The sequence below is a fragment of the Antechinus flavipes genome, chromosome 3, assembly GCF_016432865.1.
Source record: "Antechinus flavipes isolate AdamAnt ecotype Samford, QLD, Australia chromosome 3, AdamAnt_v2, whole genome shotgun sequence".
In the NCBI taxonomy this organism is placed as follows: Eukaryota; Metazoa; Chordata; class Mammalia; order Dasyuromorphia; family Dasyuridae; genus Antechinus; species Antechinus flavipes.
Window position 1 is genome coordinate 609,354,375 of NC_067400.1, and position 16,038 is coordinate 609,370,412.

A 16,038-nucleotide genomic window follows, 5' to 3' on the forward strand; every position below is an offset into this window, starting at 1 on the left:
TAGGACTTACATTCTTAAGATTTGTGGGTAAGCTATCATGCTCCTCTTTTTGGGTAAAGAGACAAGGAAATGGGGTTAAATGATTTCCCCAGAGCTTTTTTTTTTTTTTTAACTGCAGAATATAGAAACAAGGGAACGAATATGAGAATATGGCATGAGCTTGTAAACTTCAGAATAAGCAGGAATTGTCAAGAGAAATGAACTACAAAAATGAGTGGTGTTTTTGTTTTTAGTATTAGGGAAAAGAGGGTTAAAAAAAAAAGAGACTAGGATTTTTGCTTGGCAGGATGATATGATAATACCTAAAAACAGCTTGGCTCTCTTTTTTTTTTAATGCCTCTGTCTCTGAGAATGATCTTTGCACAAGAAAATGACTAATAGTAAGTTGATATCCAAGATAAGTAAGGATGAAGTAAGGGAGCACTCATTGCCTTTGAATTCAGGCCACATGACCCAGATAAACTATCCTTTGCATCCTGAAGGAATAGTCTGCAAGAATTGCTGAGCCAATGTGAATGTTATCTGAGAGATCATGGAAAATGGGGGCTGTACTTCAAGATCAGAGAAGGGCAACTGCCCTGCTTTCCAAAAAAAGGAAGAACATAAGCAGCAAACTATAGACCATCATTTAGACTTGGTGGATCGCTGCGTACATTCCACCACAGATCATAAAGAAATATGGCTGATGAGCATCTAGAAAGGGAACTAAAATTAAAATGAGCAGGCCTGACTTCATCAAGAACATAGCCTGCCAGACTCATTTCATCTCCTTTTTTAAAACAGGGTTTCTAAACTAGTAGATGCAGTAAATACTGTGTTTGTAGTTTACCTAGATCTTAGCCCAACTTTTGTTGAAGTGTCTTAATGATATTCTTGTTTGGAAGAAAACATTAAGATCTTTGGGAAATTTGAAGGTAACATTCCTTTAGAACTTCCAAGAAAAGATAACCAGGAGGTAGTTGACAGTGCATGATCAAAGATAAAGAAAAAAAAATAGGCTTGGATATATAGATACTGGAGCCATTTATATGTCTGGGGATATGAATATAAGCAAGCAGGGAGATGAAAAAGGTACCTAGAAGTACTGCCTGGATTCAGGCAAGAAAAGACTTAAAATGGTTTAGCAAAGCCCTGGAACAGAGTTGAACTTCCTAGTGACAAGAAGGGGGGAAAAAAGTAATGGTTCCAATGAATACCACAAGTCAGGGAGCTGGTTGCACAATGTTGTGTTAAATTCTGCTATTGATCTGGCACCGTATTAGACACTGTGAGGACACAAGTACAAAGAATAAAGTAATCTATACTCCCACAGAGCTTATGTTCTAAAAGTGGAGGGGGAAAACAAATATAAATCTATATGAAAGGAATATGCGAAGTACTTTGGGAAGGAGACAACCATTAAACCGAACATAAGCATTTTTTCTGTATTTCCAAATAAAGAATGTCTCTTAGGAAGCTCCTCACCATTTCCCTGGTATTTGTGAGTACCAGGACAAGTCAGAACATACAGTAGTAGCCTCTCTCAACATAATACATTATACTAAAATAAATATGTATATTAGATTAAAATAATAGCTACTATATTGTGTACAGTAGGTATTTAAGGTTATAGTCAGACTAGGGTTAGCTACTGACAAGCCACTAATTCTGCAGTAACCCTGGCATCACCTCTGCTACGGGAACAGAAAATGGATCATAATTTAGCAAAGGAGAAAGAATAGATTCAGAGTATCTAGGAGGAAAATGGTGGTCTACAATATTGAAAGCTGTAAAGAGGTGAAGCTGGAAGGACTGAGAAAAGATCATTGGGTTTAAAAATACAAATAGATTGGTTAGCCTGAAGATTGGGATCAAATACCAGATTGCTCGTGGGTGGTGAGATAGTGGAGGCAGTGAGTGTGGTTAGACCATTCTTTCTTGAAGGCAAGAATGAAAGATAGGAGAGCTGTAGGTAAATGGTAGACAAGAGTCAAGAGAAGCTTTTTCAAGGGTGAGGGCAACCTGAGATGTTTCTAGATGGGACAGAATGCCTGGTAGAGAGAGAGAGATAGACAGACACTAGAAGATGACAGATGAAATATCATCATTGGTACCAGGTTCTGGAGGAGAAAAAAATGAAACTGAAGTCAGGCAATAGTTAAGGAGGGGTTGGGAATGGCAGGTCAGGATTGAGGGATGCTGTGGGAGAGAAATAACCTGAAAATTGAATCTACTGCCTTTTGGATGTATTTGACTTAAGGTAATTAATTGAGATTTTAAAATTAATGAATTTTAGCTATCATTTAAATAATGATCCACCTATTTTTAGTTAAATGTTACAAGAATATAAGAAAAATTGAGATGCACGATCTCTCAGTCTTGATAAATTGGTACTTGTTGTGTTTTGTTTTGTTTTTTTCCCAAATCAAGTGGATTTGTATCAGGTAGACAAGATGTTAGATATGCTTCACCATTCATTTTTGGTTTTATTTTTAATGGAGTGCTTGGTGAACCTAATTCATGATCTAAACATCTCTATTTTTTTCTTCTGGCAGTATGAATGTATATATATGAGCTTTATTTGGAAACATACTGGAAAGAAAATCATAATCTCATTCTTAACAAAATCTCTATATTTTAATTCAACAGTATAATTGAGAAGTTTTTAAAGAGATTTCAAGACTTAAAGCTATTTCATTTTTTTTCAATAATTACAATTAAATGGGGGTAGGAGGCATCTTAGAACAGAAAGATAAATAAAAGGAACCATTACTGAACATATACATTGAGTATAAAAAAAATTGTTCAAGGAGATAGTAAAAATATGAATTCTGGAGCAAAATACATTAAATGTACACTAGTCAATTATTAGAACTCTTTGAATTATACTCTTGTTATATACACTTCTGATAGTAGTATGCTGTTGAAATTTGTTTTCATTGGGCTTTTAAAAAATCTTTTATACATATACCCATATAATCATGAAAGTGATTTCTGAAGATATTGAAGTATAGGTGCCAGACATTTATTAATGTTTTTCTACATCCTCATATTAAACAGATAGGTTAGATTATGTGAGCAGTCACCGACACCTTAGAAAATATTTTGACCTGATGAATTTGAAATTATTCTTCAGTATCATAACTAGCATAACTTAAGAAGGAAGATGGAAGATTGTTCTTTCTAATTGCTATTGCCTCCCAGGTGAAAGAGGGGAGAATTCATATTATTCCTTGGAATAATCTTGAAAAGAAATTCTTGGAAAAATCTTTCTGACCTTTCATAAAGTGATATTTAAATGTTTAAGATTGAATCTGTGATCTCAGCATATTCATGACTTCTTGTCCGCTGCCAAGCTTGTCTGTATCTTAAATACTTCAAAGAGTATCTAATTTACTAATGGTTTTGCTATCTCATATATATCAGTGTAGAACTCAGACTGTCCCATCTTTAATCCTTTACTCTTACTCCATGATATCACTCCAGTGATATGAATATGGTGCAATGGATAGAGCAAAAGACCTGTAGTCAGGAAAATCTAAATTCATATCTGGGCTCAGATATTTGTTAGCTTGTGACTCTGGGCAAGCCACTTTAGTTCTGTCTGCCTTAGTTTCCTTATCTATAAAATGGGGATAATAGTAGCACCCACCTCCCAGGGTTGTGAGAATCAAACAAGATTACTTGTCAAGTGCTTTGAAAACCTTAGAGCACTATATAAATGTTAGCTTTTGTTTTATTGTTATTTTTAATGTTACGTAACCTACTTAGGCTCATTTCTATTATTCTTTGGGTCATCTGTAATTATTATTCATCAGGAATTGTGTGATTCAATGATTGAAGCCAGATGTCATCATTAAGGAGAATATTGATGTTTTTTGAAATGAACTTTTGTGGCAGAATGGCTTGAAATTATTTGAAGTGCTACATAGTGTTCCAAATGCAGCCCAATTTGATCACTTCTTACTCGGTTCTGGAACTAACTTGTTCATATGCAAAAGGTGAATAAGATATATTTATAGACAAGTTAATAGTTTGTTTGTCCAGTGACGTCATCATCTGAGCAATGTTTATTATTCATCTACTCCAGTTTGTTGTTTTTAAGAATGAATGGCTAAGCCAGTCTCTTGAGTGCTCATGAATCTCATTGCAAAGGTTCTTGTGACCTTACATTGCTGTCTAGGTATAATGCTTTTATAGTGGATGCATGATGCCAGATGTTACTGTAGTATATGGTCTTGTTTTAATGCTTCTTATGATGTTGTTTCTCAGTAGATTGTTAAACAGTCATTTCAGTGGTTATTTCTGTCATGAGATCTTGAATCTTTTTGTTTGTGAGAGGCATCTTAACTAAGTAAAGCCTTTAAGTGGTTGCATTTTGTGTTATCAAGTCAAATGCATTTTTATAATCAAATATTAGAGAATGGGAATCTTATGTTCTTTTCCTTATGTCCAATTGTATGCCTAAAGATGTACTTTTATAACTAGAGTCCATGAAAGCCTTTGTTTGCCCTTTTAAAAAAGGGCTTAAAATCTTTTTTTAAAAGATTAAGATCCTTCCTCTCACAGCCAAACTCCTAGCAAAAAAGATACCTACACGTATCTCTACTTCTTCTCATTCAGTTTTCAACCCAGTACAGTCCAGCTTCCAACCTCATCAATCAATTGAAATGAATGACTCTCCTTTGTTATTGTTATTTCTCAATTGCAAGATCAGATGGTCTCAGTTCTCATCCTTCTGAAATTCTGATGAATTTGATACAATGACTCTGGATTTTCTCTTCTCTTTGGATTTTCATGAGACTATCATCTTCCATACTTCACTGCCTATTTATATGTGTATACCTCAAAACACTATCTTGGAACCTGCTATCTCTGTGCAAATAACTCGTAGATTTATCCAGCCTTATCTTTCTCCTGGTTTTCAGTCCCATATAGTCAGCTGTCTCTTGAACGTTATCAGTTAGCTAATTCTGTAAGCATCTCAGATTCACCCTTTCTGAAATAGAGCTCATTCATCACTACTCTCCCCTAACCAAAATCTGTCCTCTTTCAGAACTTCCTATTTTTGCCTAAGGTATCTGTTTGGCATCAACTGCTTATTCTCAACCACCTCACGTATTTAATCAGTTTTCAAATCTTATTGATTCTGCCTCCACAGTATTTTTAAATTATGTCATCATTTCTCCAGTCAAATAGCCATCATCCTTTTCACCTGCCTATTTGAGGCCTTTATTATGTTTTAGCTAATCATTGCCATAGTTCCCAAATTGACTTGATTCAGGCTCTTCATCTCTCCAATCCACACTCTACAGAGTTGTTAAGTGATATTCTCATTATCAAGTTTCCACATCCTTAAAAAGCCTTCACTTCATTTTGCTATTTCTCAAGTCATCATCCTGTATCTTTCCTCCCAACACTCTTCCTCAAGAGAATCTGAGCTTTTTGAGAACAGAAATTGCTTTTTTTATTTACTTAATATTTAATAGACACATAAACATACTAAATTGAATTGAGCTGTAAAGTTTTATCATTATATAGTTTTTCAAATAAGACATATTTGAATAGACTGGATCATAGATATTCTATTAGTATGTGTATCAAAACCATTGAATATCTCTGCTCCTTGTTGAAGATAGACTTGTGGTGGAGGCTTTCAATTATCAATAATTTTGACCGTGTTTGGTTTTTTTAATGAAAGTTACTGATATTAATTTTTATTTAGAAATAAATCCTTAAGACCACACTTAGGCCATATCTATCAATCAGTGAATTTTTATTAAATACCTGCTATATGCTAGGCAGTGTGCTACCACTGGGGTTTCTATTTATTGTTGTTTTAGTTTAAGCATTTGCCCGACTGAATTAAATCTTTTTAAGATTTCTTTTTTTTCTTTAATTTGGGAAGTTCTTGAAAAAATTGAGTGATCATTTTATAATACTTAGAAGTTGTACTTGTCTTTTATTTTAAAAAAAAACCCTTTTGGATTTATGAGTATTTAATTTGAAAACTTTTTGAATATTTTTTTTTATTTTATCAAAATAATAGTATTATAATAGTATTTACTGCTATAAAATATTAATAAATCCCAGGTGACTGCACTGTGGTGAAGTAGAAAACATTTTATTACCTGTGTTCTTGGACAACTTATTAATTTATCTACACCCCAGTTTACATATTTGTAATATAAGAGTATTAGGTGACCCCTAAGATCCCTTCCAGCTCTTGATCTATGATAAATAAATGTCCAAGGAAATACTTTTTGTCCCTTTTGATCAAAAGTAGTTCACTTGTATTGAGGCAAATTTAGACATAGGTCTTGAAAGAGAATTTCTAGTACTGAACCACTGATTTCTTCATTTCACTTCCATTCTAGGGTTTTGGATCTAGAGTCATGGGTACTACCAATCTGCCCTACGTAGGATGTTATATCATATTAAGCCAAATTCCTGGTCTAGATGAATTTACTGAAGAATTCTTTCAGACTTGTAAAGAACCATTAATACCAGTACTTCACAAATTCTCAAAAATTAAATACTTTACTAAGCCCTTCTTATGAGGTAAATATGGCTTTTATATATAAACCAAGGAAAGATAAAACAAAGAAAGAGACTGTAGGTGAATATTTTGAAATTTTAAATAAAATCTTGGTAAAAAGATTTTGACAGCTTACCAAAAAACATTCTTTAGTTATTTTTTTGTTTTTTAACCAAGTTTGATTTGTAAAAATGGTAAAGGAAAAGGAAAAACAATGTAATCAAATACATAAAATATCAGAAGCACACTTATGAACCTATATCAGATAATTCTCTAAAGAATAATTTATGTTGTCATATCTGGGTCATGCCAACAATAAATTATGTAAGTTAATTTTCAGATTTAATGCTATGCCAATTAGATTGTCCCCTCTCTCCCCCAAAAAAGATACTTTAGAGGTAGGTAAAATTTTTAAAATTCATTTGGAAGAACAAAGGATCTAGAATTTTAAGGGAAATATTTTTTAAAAGATAGACTTTAATAGCTAATAGCACTTTAAGATGTCAGAACTACATTATAAAGCAACAGTTATCAAAACCATTTGGTGCTAGTTTAAAAAAATAGAAAAAATTAATGATCAATGGAACAAACTAGACAAGGAAGAATCAGAAATAACAAACTAGTGTTTTATTAATCTGAAGCCACAAATTAACTTTGGATAGAACTCCATAAAGACCTGCTGGGGAGACTGAAAAACAGTCTTTAAGCTTAGACAAATGCACAGTAAACCAAATAGATACATGACCTGAATGTCAAACATCACATCACAAAAATAATTAGAAAAGCAGATTATAAGTCTGTCTTAGATATGGCTTAGGGATGGAGACAGATCATTTTCTTTCCTCCTAAATCTTTCAACTTTCTTACCTTTGACTTTACTGTAGAGGGCAGTTCTATTCTCTCAGTGCTTCGTTCTCTCTGGAGGTGTCACCCATGCTTATAGCACTCTCTGCTCTCTGTCCCAGCTACTGATCTTCCTGATTTTCTTTAAATCTCAACTAAAGTCTTGCCTAGATGAAGCCTTCCCCTAACATCTCTTAATTCCAGTGCTGGTCCTTATTTTCTCTTTGTTTTATATGTAGCTGTTTGTATGTTGTCTCCCCTATTAGATCATAAACTCCTTGAGATCAGGAACTATCTTTTGCCTCTTTGTAGTGCTTAGCAGAGTGCCTTGCACATAGTGATAAATATTATTAAATGTTTGTTTAGTTGATAAAAATATATATTATATATATTTTGATCCATGAGACTGAATATAAACAGAACAAACAAAATTTGGATAAGAAGGGGGAAAGGCAAATGAGAAAAATCTTTATATTAAAAAACTCCAATAAAGGTCTAATATCCATGCACGCACACGCGCGCATGCACATATACATACACTCGGGGGTTGAGAGAAGAAACAATTCTACAAAGAATTGTTAAATAGTAACCATTATGAAATAATAATCCAAATCATTAATAACAAATGAAAATCAAACCAACCCTGAGATTCTGCTTCATGCTCAGCAAATTAGCAATGATGACAAAAGAGAATTGACATTGGAAGGGTTGTAAAAGATGTATACTCTTAATATGTTATTGGTAAATTTGTGAGGTTAATTGGTCCATCCATTCTGGAAAGGGAGAGACTAAAATGGCAATACACTTTGACCCAGAGATTGTTAGATATTTACCTCCAAGGAGGACAGTGACAAAAGGAAAGGCCCCATGTACAACAAAATAGTTAAAGCAGGGTTGTTGGGGTTTTTTAATAGCAAAGAATTGGAAATAAAGTGGACACCCAAAAATAAAGCAGACAGGATAAACAAATTTCAGTATATAAATATAACAATATTATTTTACTATATGTAAGAAATTATAAACACAACTCCAAAGCATAAAAATATTTTTATGACTTGGTATAAGGTAAAATGAATGAAACCAGGAAAATCATTACAACAATGTCATTGGAAAGAATGCTGCTGCTGATGAAATGACCACAACTGGACACTATCAAATTAGGATGACCAAGGTCAGTTACAAAGAATAGATGAGAAGACCCTCTCATTCTTTTGCAGAAGTGGGAGGCTGTAGCATGCCAGGTCTTTTTGATATGTTTGGTTATGAGGACTATTTTAATTTTTTATTATCAAAAATGACCACTCTTGGGAAGGAGTGGGCCAATATATTAAGAAATGTAGGTGAGCTTTTAAAATATATATATATCCATTAAAAATCATTTTTATAGGATTTACAATCCCTTTGTCCCAACAAAGCAAGATTTTTAAATATATATATATATATATGTATTGAAGGTGTAACCTGGAAAATTTTATCCAAAAAATAGTTCGATTCATATAATACTTGTGTTTTTAAAAAATTCTCAATTGATCCTTATAACCCTGGGGTTAGGTGCTATTACCATCAACATTTTATGTTGAAGAAACTGAATATGAATTAAGTGATTTACTTCAGATCACACAGCTACTGTATGCACCAGGATCAAAACCTGGATCTTAATGCCCAGGTCCAGTGCTTTATCCACAAACTGTTCACCTACGCTTCCTTTAAAAAAAAGAGAGAGAGAGAGAATAAAAAATAGAGCAAAAGGATTCAGTTGTAGCCCCATTTAAATTGAAAGTGGATTTACTGGTAACTGTTGCAACTTGTGCGATAATTGAAACTTTGATTATTTTGCCATATTCCTGGGATGGGGGTGCAGTTGATCTTGGTAAAAGATTCTAGTTCTTGGCGTCTAGCTAGAGTAAATATAAAATAATCCCAGGAAAGGGAAGTGGGATTTGAATCATGTGATACTGATAATTTTTGGCCCTCATCAGTTTATGTATCTGTTACAGCATGTTTATGACAGTGGTAAGCATAAAGTTTGAGAAATATCAATTGTATGCACTGTTTTTAATTCATGATTAACTTTTTAAAAAAACTTTGACTTATGATTAAAATGTTGGCTTACCTAGTAAAGACTATTTTGTGATCTATTCTTTTAAGAGCATTTCCCCCCACATAACTATTACAGGTTTTAGTTTTTAAAATTGTCTTCTACCTAGTCTGAAGTTACATAAAATATAAGCACTTTTTTAAATGTCTGTTATTCTCTCAAGGACATGGTTACAAAGGTAACCAAGATGATAATAATCTGTCTTTTGTAAAGGACTTACAGCTTTTAATACTGAAACGAGAGCTACAACATAGAAACATGAGGAACAATTGGGATTGTTGGTGAAAATTGCCACTAATTAGATTATCTGTGTTAATGGGAGAAAAAAATAAAGAATAAATTGGCTTTATAGTTGTGTTGCTTTGTATTTAAATGGAAAAGTAGAGTGAGAGTTCGTAGTATTTAAAGTAATAAAACCATGCTGAAAATCTTTGTGAGGATTTACAAGAAAATAGAGTTCTAAATATAAGTGAAAGATAACTTAGGTCCAGAATAGGTGCTATTTAAGACAAAGCAAAACTGAATGAAGAAAATGGAGCTTTGACTTAATTAACTAAGATTAGGACATAAAAGCTGAAAAGCATCTATTATTTTTTTTCCTGTTTTTCTAGTAGAGGTTATCAGATATCTTGCCTCATAGAGTTGTCATTTTTCTATTTTGAAAGAAAGATCATCAGATTATCGATATAGCCTACTATAATTTTGTCTTATTGCTTTCCTGAGTCTGCTTTGTTGTTTTTTGTTTTTTGTTTTTTGATCATTTTCTCTCCTGATAGAAAATTTAGGAAAAAGGCTTTTTTGTAACAAAATAATCAATATGTTTTTGTAATCCACTATTGGGATGGGGGATGTCTCTATAGTTAACTTGTTTATTCCTAGGAGGGAAAATTATTGAGTTGAAATGAAAATGTTCTTAGCATCTACCAAGTTCTTAAGTGACTGAAAGCCATAATCTTTTAAAATGTCTGCTATATGTGAATTTGTTTTCATTTCTTACTTAGTCTTAAAATATCATCTTGTAGGTTTAAAACCCTAAGGTTTGAACTAAAGTGTGAGTATCACTAGAGAGAATACCCTGGCAGCAAAAACTCAAGGAGATATCCTGTAACATACTGAGGCAGAGATATAGTATAGTTTTAAAAGATTTTATCTATATTTTTTTTTAAAAAAAGCTTTTTTGTTTTTCAAAATACATACAAAGATAATTTTCAACATTCACCCTTACAAAACCTTGGATTCCCAATTTTTCTTTATTCCTCTCCATCTCCCCTGAACAGCAAGTAATCTAGTATAGCTTAAACAAGTGCAATTCTTCTAAGTACATTTCTACATTTATCATGCAACACAAGAAAAATCAGATCAGAAAGGGTGGGGGGGGGACAAGAAAGAAAACAAAACAAGCCAACAAAAAAGGTGAAAACACTATATTGTGATTCATATGCACTCCCCATAGTCTTCTCTCTGAATGCAGATGGCTCTCTCCATCACAAATCTATTGGAATTAGCCTGAATCACCTCATTGTTGAAAAGAGACAAGTCCATCACAGTTGATCATCACATAATCTTGTTATTGCTGTGTACAGTGTTCTCTTGGTTCTACTCACTTCACTTAGCATCACTTCATATAAGTCTCTCCAGGACTTTCTGAAGTCAGCCTGCTAATCGTTTTTTATAGAACAATAATATTCCATTACATTCAAATACCATCACTTATTCATCCATTTCTCAACTGATGGGTATCCACTCAATTTCCAGTTCCTTAAACAGGGACACTGATACATTGTTGGTGGAATTGTGAACACATCCAGCCATTCTGGAGAGCAATTTGGAACTAGGCTCAAAAAGTTATCAAACTGTGCATACCCTTTGATCCAGCAGTGTTTCTACTGGGCTTATACCCCAAAGAGATACTAAAGAAGGGAAAGGGACCTCTATGTGCCAAAATGTTTGTGGCAGCCCTGTTTGTAGTGGCTAGAAGCTGGAAAATGAATGGATGCCCATCAATTGGAGAATGGTTGAGTAAATTGTGGTATATGAACGTTATGGAATATTATTGTTCTGTAAGGAATGACCAGCAGGATGAATACAAAGAGGACTAGCGAGACTTACATGAACTGATGCTAAGTGAAATGAGCAGAACCAGGAGATCATTATATACCTCAACAACAATACTGTTTGAGGATGTATTCTGATGGAAGTGGAGCTCTTCGATAAAGAGAGCTAATTCAGTTTCAATTGATCAAAGATGGGCAGAAGCAGCTACACCCAAAGAAAGAACACTGGGAGATGAATATAAACTGCTTGCATTCTTGTTTTTCTTCCCGGATTATTTATACCTTCTGAATTCAATTCTCCCTGTGCAGCAAGAAAATTGTTCGGTTCTGCACACGTATATTGTATCCAGGATATACTGTAACCTATTCAACATGTAAAGGACTGCTTGCCATCTGGGGGAGGGGGTGGAGAGAGGGAGGGGAAAAATCAGAACAGAAGTGAGTGCAAGGGATAATGTTGTAAAAAATTACCCTGGCATGAGTTCTATCAATAAAAAGTTATTAAAAAAAAAAAATTCCGGTTCCTTGCCACTACAGAAAGGGCTGCTACAGACATTTGGCTCTTTTCCCTTTTTTATGATCTCTTTGAGGTGTAGACCTAGTAGGTTGTCTATAATTTCATCATTACTTTCACAAAAATTGAAATTATCATACATGCTGTAGTTCCCTTGTCTTTACTGCTTTTAACAATTTTAGTTTGTACTTGAATGCTCAGAATAATTGCTATAAAAGTAAAATTTTTACAACTTCAAATAAATTATATTGAAGCCATTCAAATCTATACAATTATCTAGCATAGGCTTTCCCCATTTTAATTATTAAGAACACAGCCAAAATTTTAGAATTTATTGTTAATATGTAAATATATGCTTTTAACTACTGTAGTTACGATTTAGGACATCTCTGCACAGACAGATGGCATTTCGTTATAATAAAGCCTTTGAAAACAAAGTTATATTATAACTAACATAACTTAAGTGAAATAATTTTTTAAAAAATTTAATAGAGTAAATCCTCTGTATTTTAAAACAAATTACATGCTTGTCAGATTTAGAGACAATAAAAAGTAGGGAGAGGCAGTTAGTAAATTGGTTGACTCTGGATCCACAAAGATTCCAATAGGTTAGAATATTTGTCTAAAGATGTGTTTTCTTTTTGTGTGGGATCCTTTGACTTAATTTAGTGGAACTTATGGGTATAGAAGCTCCCTACTAATGAAGATGGACAATTAGATCAGCAGCAATTTAAATTGAGGACGTTGCCTGGAACACAACATAATTTCATTTGATCCTCTCAACAAACTGATGAGGTTAAGTACTACAAGTATTATCGTCTCCCTTTTATAGTTGAGGAAACAATCTCAGAGGAGCCTTTATTTAAACTTCCATCTCTGCTGAATCCCAAGTCTGGTGTTCTTCCTACTAAATACAATTTTTTTCTCTACATAAAAATTGGGAGAGGACTACTTAGTGAACTACAAGTTCAATATGAATTTCTTATGTCTTTAAGAACCCTAGTAATTTCTTCAGGGGTATACCTCTATTTTGTAACTTTGTATGTGTTTTGAAAATAAAATTGCTCTAAGTCAGGTCTTATTGGGTTTCTTTTTTTTAATTACAAGAAAATAGATTGCAAGTGTATGATTCTCAATGCCTGCCATTTAGAATTATTGTATTAAAAATATAGCAGTGATGATTTTACATGTGTGCATGTGGCTTGTATGTGTGTTTTAAAGGATACTATCTGCCCTTAATAAGAATTTTTTCTACAGACTATGAAATTTTAAGATTTCAGAGTAAAACTCATTTTAAACAAAGGAATGTAGCTAAATCAATAACTTTAACAAAAAAGACTACCAATTTTTTGTTTGTATGAATACCTATCAATCCAATAAAATTTCTCTAGTCGTTACCATTCTTTATTAAAGAATTAATTAAAAAATAACTGGAATTAAGAATCAAAAAACCCTTCAGCTTTAAGTGTGGGGTGAGGGGAAGTAAAATAAAAAACAAGGATTTTTTCAGTCCATCATAACTTAAAAATAAAAACAAATAATGATGGCATTGCTGTTGCATTTGACTAAATTGCAAAACAACAATATAATCACAAGTTAATGTTCAAAAGAGAATATCTAACGTCATAGAGAACTTTAGGTATTTGATCCCCGAATGCATTCTGGGATCCTATATTTTGGCATGATCCTCATATCCAACTACCTGCTGGATTTCTTCATTGACTCCAAGTATACAGAGCTTATTTTGCCTCCAAAAGATCTATTATGTTTTCTCCTCTTTCCCCTTCCTCCAAATCTACCATTTCAATGATTCCCAGAAACCCAGAATTAAAACCTTGGAGTTGTCCTTGATTTCTTTACTCTCTCTCTTGCTCACTTCCAATATCTAATCTTTTTTGCCAAATCTACTTCTCTTATAGTTTTAATATTCTTCCTCTTATTTCTGTTACTTCTTATGATACCCAATTTTAAGCCCTCTCACCTAGCAGTCCCCATGCTGTCACTGCCATATAATCAGAGCCAAAATTGGAATGAGGCAATATATGCTTATTATATATGTCAAGAATGCATTTGTACTTCTTCAACAAGATGTTTCTACTTTCAGGATTCCTGCCTAGAGGAACCAGGAATAACTCATCTTCTAGAGCCACTGTCTTTCTGGTTACCCAGTTTCATAAACTCAGTACCATCCCTAACTCATCACCCCATAGCCAGGAAGATGCCAGTTCTTGTTGATTCTGCTTTCTTAATATGTATCTATTTACTCAGCCACCATCTTTGTTCAGATCATCATCATTGTTGCCTGAACAAGGATAGTATCTTCTTACTTGGTTTCCCATTTATATGCCTAAAACGTTAATCTGACCATCTCATTCTCCAGCGTATTATGAGATTTCATTTCTTAGTTTTCAAATCAGATTTTTCTTTCAAACTGAGTTGGAATATATTTACAATTGCAATTTGACTGTCAGTGAAATAATTTTAAGTTTCAAGAACTATGCCATGATTACTTTTCTTTTTTATTACTGCTACTTTTCCATAGAATTTTTAAAAGATCTAATACACTATAGATAATTCACCATTGTTATGTGGGAGTTTTAGTTCAGTAGTCATTTATTCCTGGCTTCTATTTATATACATACACAGAATTAATAATTTACCTAGGAAATGGCCCCAAAATGGCTTTTATTTTTCCTCTCATATTTCCCAGCCTTGTCATAGTTGATTAACTGGCAGATTATTTCTCATGGATATACCCGGAAATCCAAGCATAAAACATACATAACTTTGAATTTTTTAATATACCCAAAGCTTTTCCTTTGTATATCATCTCAATATTTATTCACTAATGTAATAATGTTTGGATAGGTATGATATGTTTTTTTTTCTGTGGGTGATGAGGATAAAGCATTGATAATTCAGCTCTGTGTAATAGTTTTCATTTTTGTTATTTGTGGGATTTCTATTCTGAAGGGGTTTTGGTGAAGGGTGAGAATCAAGGTTAATGGAAGAACAGACAGAAAAATCCATTATTCTGATTTAGCTATTTATTACCAAAAACAGTTAAATACTCTTAATTTGAAGAATTGTTTTTGATGGTGGTATATAATAAGATCTCTCCTGCAAGAAAATCTTTTGCTTTCTGACTATAGCTTTGCTTTTAACTTGAAAGGACTAGATGTTGGTAAATATAGTTCACTTTATGTAACAGGTTCCAGAAAAGTTACATATAAATTGGCATGTTAAATAGGTTGAAGATTTCCTGGATAAAAGAAATTTTGTGATGAAGTATTTTGCCAAATGAATCCTCCCCTATAATTTGATAAATCGAGGGGCATAACCCATTTTTTATGTTTTATTTTATAAATTGTTATGTAAGTTGGAAGATTTAGATCATAAGAACCCATTACATTTAGAGACAGAAAGATTTGAAATCCCTTATTCTATAGAAACTTGTCTAAATGTAATGTATCTTTATCTTAATTAGCAGGACATCCCATTAAGCATTTTTCTGTATCAGACCATTGCTGTATTTTTCCCCCAATACTTCAATTGCGAAATACAAGACAGTTGTAGAGGAAGATGGGCAAGCAGTTGCATGGCTTAAGTCCATTCTGTTCCTGAGACTTAAATGATAATGAGATTAAAAGTAATGAATCCCCCTAAGTCAGATGAAAATCTTTTTTTTTTTTTCTTTATTACAGATAAGTTTACATGTATTGCAGACCAGACCAGAAGTACTTCTGATTTCAGGTAACTTTATTATAATTGTTCACTGATAAGTATTTTTAAAGTTAAATATTTTTCTTGTTACAATATTGCTTTGTGTTTTTATGCTCATGCATGAGGTTCAGATCAGATATAAATCTAAAAATTTCTTATTGAATAATAATTCACTCTCAGAATAGTATACTCTGTTGAGTCTGTAAAGGCATCTGTTCTGTTAGAAAATCATATAAGGGTCTTAGGGCTCATTGTAGTTTAAAGTCTCTGGTTACTAAGCACTTTGGTC

At 33.1% G+C, this 16,038-nt stretch overlaps 1 protein-coding gene across 1 annotated transcript in view; it reads left to right on the forward strand.

Annotated features, from left to right (window-relative positions):
• Positions 1 to 16,038, forward strand: part of GNB1 (G protein subunit beta 1) — a 111,583-nt gene that overhangs the window by 37,437 nt on the left and 58,108 nt on the right. The window contains exon 2 of the mRNA XM_051988789.1: positions 15,731 to 15,779. The gene's annotated coding sequence lies outside the window, so the exon portion shown is untranslated. The remainder of the gene's footprint in view (positions 1 to 15,730; positions 15,780 to 16,038) is intronic.